Source organism: Periplaneta americana, chromosome 4 (genome assembly GCF_040183065.1).
Source record: "Periplaneta americana isolate PAMFEO1 chromosome 4, P.americana_PAMFEO1_priV1, whole genome shotgun sequence".
NCBI lineage: Eukaryota > Metazoa > Arthropoda > Insecta > Blattodea > Blattidae > Periplaneta > Periplaneta americana.
Genome location: NC_091120.1, coordinates 193,329,894 through 193,341,948, shown reverse-complemented (window position 1 = coordinate 193,341,948; position 12,055 = coordinate 193,329,894). Strand labels below are relative to the sequence as shown.

Genomic DNA, 12,055 nt, shown 5'->3' with positions numbered 1-12,055 from the left:
CTCGTGACGTCTGTGAATATTGTATAACCACGTACATTTAACCTGTTTATAAGGAAAGAACGCAAACCTTCCTTGGCGGCGAGAAAAAAATATAATACCAATATTACTACTGCAAAGGAAATATTTTGTAAAGAATTTCAATGTGGGAGAAGCAGTTTTTTGTATTTCGTAAAATGCAACAATATTGCTTTTAGTTGTATTATTATAATTATTATCATTATTTACACCATCGATTGTTTGCAGATGATCGGGTAGTGGTCACACAGGTGTAGATGATGCATCTTACACAATAAAAAAACTGAGAAGTGGAGACTGCAGATAAATAAATTTCGAGAAAACTGAATGTCTGACATTAGGTATGGATGAACAATTAATATGTGACAAAGAAAAACAAAAAAATATATATCTATTTAAAAATTATTTAAAATTTTAAATATCTTGGTTGAATTTTGGGCAAAAACCCAACAACAAATTTATAAATTGAAAGAAGATTAACTGATGGTCAGAGAATTACTGGAAAGTTGAATTCAATTACCTTTGTAATAAATTACGTAAAATATTATATTATTTTGTTCTATTGAGGAATTACTTGTCCATAAGTTTATTACGTAGAATATATTTAACTTTATTTCAATCGGTAATTATGTATGGAATTATAGGATGGGGTAGCTCATTTAAATCCAATTTTAATCCACTTTATTTATTACAGAAGAAAATAATTAAAATATGCCTTCATAAACCTATTGATTTTCCATCTCAAAATTGTTTCTAGACTTTAATGTACTTAACGTAAGACAAATTTATTATATTGTATTAATAAAATTCATACATAAAAATCGAAATAATTTTGAATTGTATTCTCATAGTTATGAAACAAAAGGTATGATTTCTTTAAGATTGTTTGAACCAAAATGCAACACTGTTACAGTATTTAATCATAGTAGTAATTTAGGCCCAAGAATATATAACAAATTTATATTTAAATATCCTAATCTTGTCAATTCTAATAGTTCTAGTATTAAATTTAAAAAGTTATGTATGGATTTTAAAAAAATTGAAAAATTGCAAATTTAAATTCATATACTATAATTGCATAGTAGATATAAGACAAATTGTATTGTATAATTATTAATTTCAATTCAGGGATCCGCCCCTGAGCACGAGTTCTACTCTTTCAGGGGCGAGCTAAAGTTTTTTCTGTATATATTATATTTTATGTTACAATTATTAGCAAAATAATAAATAAATAAATAAATGTTATGGAGTTGGAATATTTTGCATCACACTAAAAATTTAATTTTTAAGGCACTGCTATAAAGCACTTTATTATATGGGCAGGGGCAGGCGTTTGTGGACATTAATTTTATCATTTGCGCTTTTTAATATTGGTGTCGGCGGAGATTGTTGGAGATTGATTTTACCCTTGGCGGAGATTAATGGAAATTTTGGAAAATACAATTATTTTGAAATTGGAGTATGAACTCAGTATGAATATTACTTTCCAAATAATTAACATTAAAGATTCGTTGGATTCTGGTAAAGGAGCGGTATGGCCAGTAGACAATATTTGTTGGATTGAGACTGTATTTAACACACATTCATTAAAAATCTGTAAAGAAGAAAGTAAAATGCATTCCAAATGATTTAAATTTCTTCAAAGTACTAAAAATGACCAAAGAATGCCAAATATACAGGGACATCATTTTATTTTTACTAACATTTTTAATATTAACCTGGCTATATCTTTGGATTAACAACTGAAACAGGAAACACCGTTTGCTACCCCTTCCACGACTGGAGTTCGATGATACCGGCGTAAAATACAAATCACTTTACTAGGTATAGGAGGGAAGAAAAGTAGTTCATCCATTTATGTAAACTAGGAAATACCGCGATTTTGAGTTTGATAATTTTCATTAGGTTTTGTTTAATCAAAATACAGTACAGTATTAACAATAAGTGTTTTTACTCACGAACTGAGCTGGCCATTCGGACGTATTCATTATGTAGTGTATATTATACTGTCTACAGCACATTAGCGTACAATATAGAGAATGAAGTTAAATTGAAAAATAATCATAATATGGATATTTAAACACATTTTTGAAAATGGTGGCCGTTCATTTCGATACAGGCTTCAGTTCTAATGTGCATATTATCGCACTATAGACTATTGTACCTAATCCCAATTACCAGTTTCGTCCTTCGTACGAGTAACTCATGTTGAAATAATTCTGTGCCTACTCTATAAAAGAGTACCTTACGTACTGTAAATTCAATCTTCACTTCTGCCCGGTCCGAAAAGATAAAATTACTCAGAAATGCTATCTACTGTCCGTTCAAGTGGTTTTGTCGCAGGGTCGTAGAAAGGGAGGGTAGGGGGAATCACGTGACAGTTAATTACTTAACGAGGCCCTTTTATTTAAGTTATTTTAAACACTTGTATAATATTACGTAGACGTCCAATTCCTAACAGAAATTAATGTTCTCAGAAAAGAGCTAAGATAGCCCAGCTACTAGACTTAACAGAGGGGCGAACAGAAGCAGGTGGGGGAAACCGGGATGCGACGTAGGAAAACGGACGACAGTACCTGTACGCAAATATGATTCAATATTGAAAGCTCTTTTGTCACTGGAAAACGCGAACATATTTCTGGAACGTACTATACTCGCTAACTCAGTACTGCTTACGCGCCCTCGGCTCTGTGTCGTGAACGGTTGGAAGTTTACTAGTAGAAGGGGTGGGAGTGAAGTACATTCAAAAACTCGGGTACAATAAAAATTGAAGTAAAAATAAAATGATGTATATAGCCTATATGATTCTATTACTTCAAAACCGTCAAGAAATGCAAAAAATTCAATATAAAAATTTAATTTTTTACGTTGATATTAACATATTAGAAAGGATTTTTATATTAATAGGCATCGTCCTAATGTGAAAAATAAGAAGATGACTTTTCATCAACATCCGCCCTCTAAAGTCTGTGTGACGTATTTTGTCTCACTGTGAAAAAAGAGAGAAAGGAGATATGTCTTACTTCGTCTGTATTGTTATGGCAATGGGGGGAGTGGAGCAATGCCGTCCATCTATACAGCGGCGTACGGGACTAGTTGATACATTCTGTAGCGCAAAATAAAATAACAAAATATCTCTCTTCGTACTGTATAGTTCCGTCACTGAGATTGTCTTTCAAGAAATTGAGTTCCGGTAACCTGTACAATAACAAGGTTTTGAAAGGAATCCTGAAAATTTACAACCCTCCTATAATCTCCACCCTCATTTAAAGGGACTTGGTTTTATTGCTACTGAGACAAGATAAACCTTACTAGGTTTAATAATACTGTATATAAAGAGTGTAATTGCAAATACGTCGTAAGACTTTGTAGATGTGAATGAAGTGACAGATTTGAACGGACTGAGAGTTTTCTGTGCAAGTTGAAATTATGAATCAGGACGTTCTGTTAGCTTCTAAAGAAATGATAGCAAAGATTCCGTATTATAACTTTATGGAGATGAATGAAATGAGGCTTCCTCTTATACCGGGACATCATTTTATTTTTACTAACATTTCTAATATTTAAAGAAATGATAGCAAAGATTCCGTATTATAACTTTATGGAGATGAATGAAATGAGGCTTCCTCTTATACCGGGACATCATTTTATTTTTACTAACATTTCTAATATTAATATTAAATCCCGAAAAGACAAAGTATATGATTATGTCTCGTGACCAGAATATTGTACGAAATGGAAATATAAAAATTTGAGATTTATCCTTCGAAGAGGTGGAAAAATTCAAATATCTTGGAGCAACAGTAACAAATATAAATGACACTCGGGAGGAAATTAAACGCAGAATAAATATGGGAAATGCGTGTTATTATTCGGTTGGGAAGCTCTTATCATCCAGTCTGCTGTCCAAAAATCTGAAAGTTAGAATTTATAAAACAGTTATATTACCGGTTCTTCTGTATGGTTGTGAAACTTGGACTCTCACTCTGAGAGAGGAACATAGGTTCAGGGTGTTTGAGAATAAGTTGCTTAGGAAAATATTTGGGGCTAAGCGGGATGAAGTTACAGGAGAATGGAGAAAGTTACACAACGCAGAACTGCACGCATTGTATTCTTCACCTGACATAATTAGGAACATTAAATCCAGACGTTTGAGATGGGCAGGGTATGTAGCACGTATGGGCGAATTCAGAAATGCATATAGAGTGTTAGTTGGGAGACTAGAGGGAAAAAGACCTTTAGGGAGGCCGAGACGTAGATGGGAGGATAATATTAAAATGGATTTGAGGGAGGTGGGGTATGATTATAGAGACTGGATTAACCTTGCACAGGATAGGGACCGCTGGCGGGCTTATGTGAGGGCGGCAATGAACCTTCGGGTTCCTTAAAAGCCATTTGTAAGTAAGTAAGTAAGTAACATTTCTAATATTAACCTGGCTATACCTTTGGATTAACGATTAAGAACCGGAAACACCGTTTGCTACCCCCTTCCACGACTGGAATTCGATGATACTGGCGTAATGTACAAACAAATCACTTCACCAGGTATAGGAGAGAAGAAAAGTAGTTCATCCATTTACGTAAACTAGGAAATATCGCGATTTTGAGTTTGATAATTTACATTAGGTTTTTGTTTAATCAAAATACAGTACAGTATTAACAATGACTGTTTTTACTCACGAACTGAGCTATCCATGCGGACCTATTTATTATGCAATGTATATTATACTGTCTACAACACATTAGCGTACAATGTAGAGAATGAAGTTAAATTGAAAAATAATCATAATATGGAATTTAAACACATTTTTTAAAATGGTGGCCGTTCATTTCGATACAGGCTTCAGTTCTAATGTGCATATTATTGCACTATTGTACGTGATTCCAATTACCAGGTTCGTACTTCGTATCAGTAACTCATGTTGAAATAATCCTGTACCTACTCTATAAAAGAGACCTTATGTACTGTAAATTCAATCTTCACTTCTGCCCGATCCGAAAAGATAAAATTACTCAGACATGTTATCTACTGTCCGTCCAAGTGGTTACGTCGCAGCGTCGTAGAAGGGAGGAAATCACGTGACAGTTAATTGCTTAACGAGGCCCTTTTATTTAAGTTATTTTAAACAATTGTATGGATATAATATTACGTATAAATTAATGTTCTCAGAAAAGAGCTAAGACAGCCCAGCCACTAGCATTTACAGAGAGGCGAATAGAAGTAGGTGGGGGAAACCGGGATGCGACGTAAGCAAATGGAAAATGATGCAATATTGAAAGCTCTTTCGTCACTGGAAAACACGAACATATTTTTGGAACGTACTGTTTACTATGACCGTAAGGCTACTATGACTGTATATGCGGTCTTGGATCTGTGTGGAGGACGGTTGAACTTCATTAGTAGAAGGGGTGGGAGTGAAGTACATTCAAAAACTCAGGTACAATAAAAATTGAAGTAAAAATAAAATGATGTCCCTGTACAAGCTGAAGGGCGTGTTCTTTATTTATAAAGAAGTGATAGCAAAGATTTCATACCAAAAGACGTCATACAGACGTCAATGAACTAAGAATTTTCTGTGCAAGTTGGAGTTCGAAACAGGGCGTTCTGTTGACTTATGAAGATGTGATACCAAAGATTTAAAGATTTCATACCACACCTACAGAAATGTGAATGAACTGAAGGATATTTTGTGCAAAGCTATAAAAAAAAAAATGATTTCCTGTTAGATTCTGAAGAAGTGATTGCAAATTTTCATATATCTTCTGAGATGTGAATGAAGTGAAGTGTTTTTTTTTTCAATCTGAGGTTAAAAATCAGGACATTCTGTTGACAAGAAGTCATAGCAAAGATTTTATATCACATCTTCATAAATGTGAACTGACAGAGTTTTCTACGCAAGATGAAGTTATACATAAATCAGTACCTTCTGAAGAAGTGATAACAAAGATTCTATATAACTTCATGGAGGTGAATGAACTGAGGTTTTTTTATGCAAGCTGAAGGGCGTTTTCTTAACTTCTAAAGAAGAGATAGCAGAGATTTTATACTAGAACTTTATAAAGGTTGATGACCCGAGGCTTTTTGTGTAAACATGGATGGAAGTATGTATACCACCGAGGAACCTAGCCTAAACTTATGTTAACTGAACAGATAAGGTGAGTTAAGATAACACTATGTATTACAAGTTGCTATCTGGAGATGAACTAAAATAAATAAACTTTTTTTTTACAATATTTCTATTTTGATTTCTTATTCTACGAAGATCTGAGAAAAGAGTGTGATAGTATAAACAATCAATTTCGTTCAGAATAATGTGATGCTTCGATGTTCAACGATTTCTTTGTAAAACAGAGTCGGTGATGGAGGTAAAAATTTGTCAGCTGTCCTTCAGTTAGTCTAGTGTGTGACGGATATCTGAAGATATGTGCGAATATACAATTTAAGAGCGGTGAAAGGGAAGCATTTTACAGTATAGTGATCAGCCACATTGCAACGCAGACTTCTAATGAATCAGCTCTTATGTATTATATTAGTATTTATTTATTTAACCTGGTAGAGATAAGGCCGTCAACGAGTCTCAATTACTGACCAAGTGCCTAGTAAGTTTGCGTTTGAATTTTCGTTAATAAGTCAGACAGTTGCTTCACTTCCCCTTCGGGTGTCCGCCTCCCTCCATAGGTGCTATGCACGTTGGAGTTTACACAGTGGCTCGGCGCACAACTATATTTTCGCCACGGCTGTCTTAGAGCTTTCCAATACACTGAAATAGTTTCGACGTCAGTCTCTTTGTATTCCAGTCTTACATTAATCTTTCACTACGAAGACATTCAATTCCTTATACGCGATGTAAGTTATGTACAACATAAGGTTTTCATGTCATGGCGAGTCTATTCCAGCTCCTTATGTAATAATCACAAACTCGACCAGCAAGTGTGTAAAGTTGATGTAACACTTTTCAGTTATTACTTATTCAATGAAATGCTTCGATCCGAGATAAATATAGATCGCTGAGTTGCGGTATTTGAAGTGCTTAGTACAATTTTTAAAATAACTTTATTTTTTTTTTTTTTAGTCCTGGCAGAAGTTTGAATTATTAGTCATCGATTAGTTGTCTGACGTCAGCTTATCGGGCTTCCCCTTCATGCACGTAACATAGGACAAAACTCCGGACAATAATATTGCGCGCGTGCATGAAGGGGTTAAAAACAAAGGCGACTGAGTCCACTTGGTTCCCACTACAACTTTTGAAATCACTACTTCACCCGTCTTCCTCTACTTCTTATTTTTATTAGTCTCTTGTTCAAACTTGATTTTTTTTTTTCATTTTTTTCCTAATACATATCTTGTCTTTCATCTCCTTTCTTCCTCTCCCACTCCTTATCTTTCCCTTTCTGTTTTATCATATTTCTCTCCTCTTTTTCGTCTAGTTGCATATACATATCTACCGAACCATTTATTACGATAACTTTTATTAATTGTACCTTGAAAGAATGGACCCGAAAAAAATTTAAAAATAATTATTAAAATCGGTCACGGTCAGGATTATCCGATTTTTTCGATTAACCGTTCAGCAGTCTACCCCCTTCATTATCACGGATGAAAGAAGTTCTACTGTAACAAAATTTCGTTAGAACAATTTTCAGTTGCACAATGTGGCATCACTGTATTTTGAAAATAAATGTTACAGTTGCAATCGTAGCTCAAGCTGGCCGTACTGTGTTTTAAAATTAAGCATTAATATTTCAAACCACCTCCTTCGTTTTCTTAATTTTTATTTTAATATTTCACTTTAATTATCTTTCTGTAACGTACGAATTAATTCTGCGTTACATTATATTTATTTATAACTTCGTAATAAATTATCGTTTAACCACTAATTATCATTGTACAGCGTTTGCTTGTTAGTTACAATGACATTAAATTACAGCAAACTACCGAGGCAAAGTTGTACAGGGTTGCTTAATTGTGCGAATAAAAATTCTACGAAATTTTGTCACTAACAGTTTTGTCTCCAAAATAAAAGGGTGTCTAACCCTGATTTAAAACTAAACCCCCAACTGGCGATCACACCAAGAGTGTGTACAATGATGGCCCCTTCTTCCGGAGATGGCAGTCTTGAATGGCCAACACTGCCCATATTCTTAACAAGAGCCTTCCGAGTAAGCATCGTACGAGACACTTGGTACGTTTTTGCTGCCAGTTTCTTTGATATACCAGCTTCCACAGCCTTGAGAGCTTTTTCAAGATTCTTTTCTTTAAAATCCTTGTAGGCCCTGGAGCCTGAGGTTCTTTCGTACCAATTTACAAATAGCTTTTAAGGAACCCGAAGGTTCATTGCCGCCCTCACATAAGCCCGCCATCGGTCCCTATCCTGTGCAAGATTAATCCAGTCTCTATCATCATATCCCACCTCCCTCAAATCCACTTTAATATTATCCTCCCATCTACGTCTCGGCCTCCCCAAAGGTCTTTTTCCCTCCGGCCTCCCAACTAACACTCTATATGAATTTCTAGATTCGCCCATACGTGCTACATGCCCTGCCCATCTCAAACGTCTGGATTTAATGTTCCTAATTATGTCAGGTGAAGAATACAATGCGTGCAGTTCTGCGTTGTGTAACTTTCTCCATTCTACTGCAACTTAATCCCTCTTAGCCCCAATATTTTCCTAAGAAACTTATTCTCAAACACCCTTAATTTCTGTTCCTTTCTCAAAGTAAGAGTCCTAGTTTCACAATCATACAGAACAACCGGTAATATAACTGTTTTATAAATTCTAACTTTAAGATTTTTTGACAGCAAACTAGATGACAAAAGGTTCTCAACCGAATAATAAGTATTTCCCACATTTATTCTGCGTTTAATTTCCTCCCGAGTGTCATTTATATTTGCTACTGCTGCTCCAAGATATTTGAATTTTTCCACCTCTTCGAAGGATAAAACTCCAATTTTTATATTTCTATTTCGATATTTAAGCTGTACCTTTAATAATAGAAATTAACCTAAAAAACAAACAAACAAAAAACAAAAACCTAAAATAAAATAAAATAAAATAAAATAAAATAAAGAGTTCGCGGGAAAAACGATGAATGTCACATTTCTGTTAAGGATTAGATAATAATCTAATTGAGTCTATAACTGCAAGATGTAGTGCTGTTTCTATAGAAAATAAAGGAAAGGATTACTGTATTCGTGGTGATAATTCTCCTTTTTACCATTTTTCATAAGAACAACATTAAATTTCGTAGTGATCCATTGAATTAGATAATGACATCAACCTTAAGAAAGCTGTGACATTCATCGTTTTTCCCGCGAACTCTTCAATAATAGATCCATGAGTGACCAACTAGCCCCGGGGTGTGCCAGTAGCCCCGTTTTACGATACTAACATACTGACAAGCTCAAAGAATGCACTTCTAAACGAAAACCATACAAAAAACAGTTGAAAATTTAACAAACATTGCCTGCCGCGATGCAAGGCCCCGGATTTGTGCACCCGTTCGTCAGCGGCCGTCTAGACAGAGGCAGTATTCACCCGTAACAACAGGTTACATATTCTGAAGATTAACGATGTTCATTTGTCTGGGAGCTTCATAGCTTTATCGTTTTACTTTGTTTCAGAATAACGTGGGTTTCCAGTTTTAAAAATAACTTGTCGGTAAAAGTAACAGCACGTGTATCCAAGTTAGGACTGGAAAAAAAAGGCTTGATAAAAGGACGGTGATACAGTAAATAGCTCGTTTGGTGGCACCAAGGCTGTGAGGAAAAATAAAACTTGTTTTCCGTACAAACTAACGACGGTATGTGTAGCACGCACAAAGATTTTGCATGCAGTGTCTTGAGACGGATTCTGATACACAAGTAGCTCCTTTGGGATGATATGGGTAACTGTCTTATACAGGGACATCATTTTATTTTTACTTGCATTTTTATTGTACCTGCATTTCTGAATGTACTTCACTCTCACCCCTTCACTAATGTCCTTGCTCCCGTCAGACACACAAACTTACGGCCGCTGTTGCATTCGAAGTCTTCAAGCAGTGAAGTAAACACTGCAGTGTATAGTGTGTTTCATAAATATGATTGCGTTTTCTATAGAAGAAAGAACCTATATTAATAATATCGTACTAAAAAATTATATTCAAGAAACGATAAATTCAATTTCAGAGAATATGCTTCAAAATGTTTTTAATAATATGCGTACTGAATTGAAGCCTGCATTGTAATGAACGGCAACCATTTTTAGCAATTTGTTTAAAAATTCAGATTAGCTTTTTTTTGAATTGAGGTGGCTAGAAGCAAAGGAATGCTAGTGACATTTGTAATAACATGAGTTAAGTGCATCCAGTGTAAGCTAGCTAAAGTATATAAAATTTTAGTGGCAAAGGGATATTTTAATCGCATCACACATTAAAATTTAAATAAAAATTTCACCGATTTTACGAAAGCTTAAATATTTAAACCCCATTTTCTCAAAGTAACTTAAGTGCACTTACAGCCCTTTACTTATGACCCCCTCAATTTAAATGCACTCTCTATATTGTATGTTAACATCAATAATTAATATGCTAAATAAAGTAGACATTACATAACGAACATAGCCGCCTGAAAAGTTGAGTTAAAAAAAAATGTTGCTACTCTACTGTATTTTGATAAATTCCGTAAAAGTGGTGATCAAACTGAAAATCGTAATAATGTATTTCCCTACAACATAAATGGATACACTACTTTTCTCTCCTCCTATACCTAGTAAAATGATTTGTTTACATATTGCACTAGTAACATGAAACTCCTATAATGGAAGGGGGCAACAGTGTTTCCGAGTATAGCCAGGTTAATGTTAAAAATGTTGGTAAAAATAAAGTGATGTCCCTGTACTTAGTGTGAATAAATATAATACTGTGTGTATATATATATATATGTACAGAGTGAACCGTAAGTAAAGTCATTAATTTCAGGGGTTATTATTATTATTATTATTATTATTATTATTATTATTATTATTATTATTATTATTATTATTATTATTATTTTTAGATATTTGAAACAAAAAAGTTTAATATTAGTTAGTTTTGCTCGTTCTTGCTTCTTTATCGACATAAAAATGTTTCATTGAATTAATTCACAACATGCTCAGTAAATTTAAGAGAGCAGTGTCTTATGATAACAAATGACTGAAACAATTTTAGTTTTGTCCTTTAAATATGCAGAAATCTGATCCGAACAAACGCAACTTTGTTAAATTCCATTGCAGAACGAAAAGTTACATTTCTTCGGATAAAATTTCTGAGGAGAAGAAATCCATTTATGAGTCCTGCATCCCATACCTAAGTGAGAAATATAACATTCCCACTAGTCAGTGGAGTGGTTCTGGTCTTTTGTTTGGTGCACGTGGCACACTTCCTAAATTCACATGTGATATTTTAAAAGCTTGTCTATGCGGATGACGTGAATATGTTAGGAGAAAATCCACAAACGATTACGGAAAACACGGGAATTTTACTGGAAGCAAGTAAAGACATAGGTTTGAAAGTAAATCCCGAAAAGACAAAGTATATGATTATGTCTCGTGACGAGAATATTGTACGAAATGGAAATATAAAAATTGGAAATTTATCTTTTGAAGAGGTGGAGAAGTTCAAATATCTTGGAGCAACAGTAACAAATATAAATGATACTCCGGAGGAAATTAAACACAGAATAAATATGGGAAATATGATGGTAGAGACTGGATTAATTTTGCTCAGGATAGGGGCCAATGGCGGGCTTATGTGAAGGCGGCAATGAACCTCCGGCCGGCAATGAACCTCCGGCTTCCTTAAAAGCCAGTAAGTAAATAAGTAAGTAAGTAAGTAATAATATACTGCTCCCTTAAATTGACTGAGTACATTAGGAATTTAATCAATGGCTTTCTCAAAACACTCTATGAAATGAAAGATGAGTGAAACGGACAAAAATTCTCTCCGGCACCGGGATTTGAACCCGGGCTTTCAACTTTAGTGCTGACACTCTATCCACTAAGCCACACCGGATTCCCAT

At 34.4% G+C, this 12,055-nt stretch overlaps 1 protein-coding gene and 1 non-coding gene across 2 annotated transcripts in view; both read right to left on the bottom strand.

The window, feature by feature from the left end:
- LOC138698547 (serine/threonine-protein kinase SIK2-like) overlaps positions 1–12,055 on the bottom strand; it is a 282,464-nt gene that overhangs the window by 195,854 nt on the left and 74,555 nt on the right. The window lies entirely within an intron of this gene.
- On the bottom strand, positions 11,978–12,048 carry TRNAF-AAA (transfer RNA phenylalanine (anticodon AAA)). The gene has a single exon. It is a non-coding gene; the product is annotated as a tRNA-Phe (tRNA).